Source organism: Octopus bimaculoides, chromosome 24 (genome assembly GCF_001194135.2).
Source record: "Octopus bimaculoides isolate UCB-OBI-ISO-001 chromosome 24, ASM119413v2, whole genome shotgun sequence".
In the NCBI taxonomy this organism is placed as follows: Eukaryota; Metazoa; Mollusca; class Cephalopoda; order Octopoda; family Octopodidae; genus Octopus; species Octopus bimaculoides.
The window spans coordinates 29,364,786-29,365,593 of record NC_069004.1 but is presented as its reverse complement, the minus strand read 5'-3'; the positions used below and the strand labels follow the sequence as shown (position 1 = coordinate 29,365,593).

Here is an 808-nt window from a genome sequence, read left to right as displayed (position 1 = left end):
ATATATATATATATATATATATATATATATATATATATATACATACATGCATAAATGCATGCATACATACATGCATTCATTCACAAATACACATGTATGTATGCGTATATGTGAATACATCTATCTATCTATATATATATATATATATAATTTATACATTGACATGGTCATATGTATATATACATACGTGTGTGTGTGTGCGTGTTTGTACTTTGATATCAGGGTATTCGCTCTTTCTTCATTCATTTTACTAAACTACAAACGTGGTGGCAGTCAGTTTTGTTTGGAACATCAACTGTCCTCGTGTTGTTGGTAAAAAAAAAAAGGAATTTCTTTTTTTTTTCCTGAAAGCAATAGCGTAAATCTCTCCTCAATGAAAATTCTATAATCTTAATCTTTTCATACGATGCCGATTTTCTGTGGCTATAATTTATCCATAGCTATAGCTAGGAACCAGTGAAACACAATATAGTCCCGATTCGATGATAAATAAGGTCGGCAATTTATCATCTTCTCAGTTTGCTTCTATGATAAGTCTTACGGAATTATACAAGAAAATTAACGAGTTCTTGTTATTAGCGAGATGGATTAAATTGGTGAACTGCCAAAATCGTTAGCACAGTGACTGTGGGGTAAGTAGCTTGCTCACCAACCACATGCTTCCGGGTTCAGTCCCACTGCGTGGCACTTTGGGCAAGTGCCTTCTACTATAGCCTCGGGCCGACCAAAGCTTTGTGAGTGGATTTGGTAGACGGAAACTGAAAGAAGCCCGTCGTATATATATATATATATATATATATATATATAT

At 33.7% G+C, this 808-nt stretch overlaps 1 protein-coding gene across 3 annotated transcripts in view; it reads left to right on the top strand.

Moving 5' to 3' along the window:
- The window catches only part of LOC106884093 (class E basic helix-loop-helix protein 22-like), a 380,240-nt gene that overhangs the window by 81,143 nt on the left and 298,289 nt on the right, over positions 1-808 (top strand). The gene's annotated exons all lie outside the window — the stretch shown is intronic.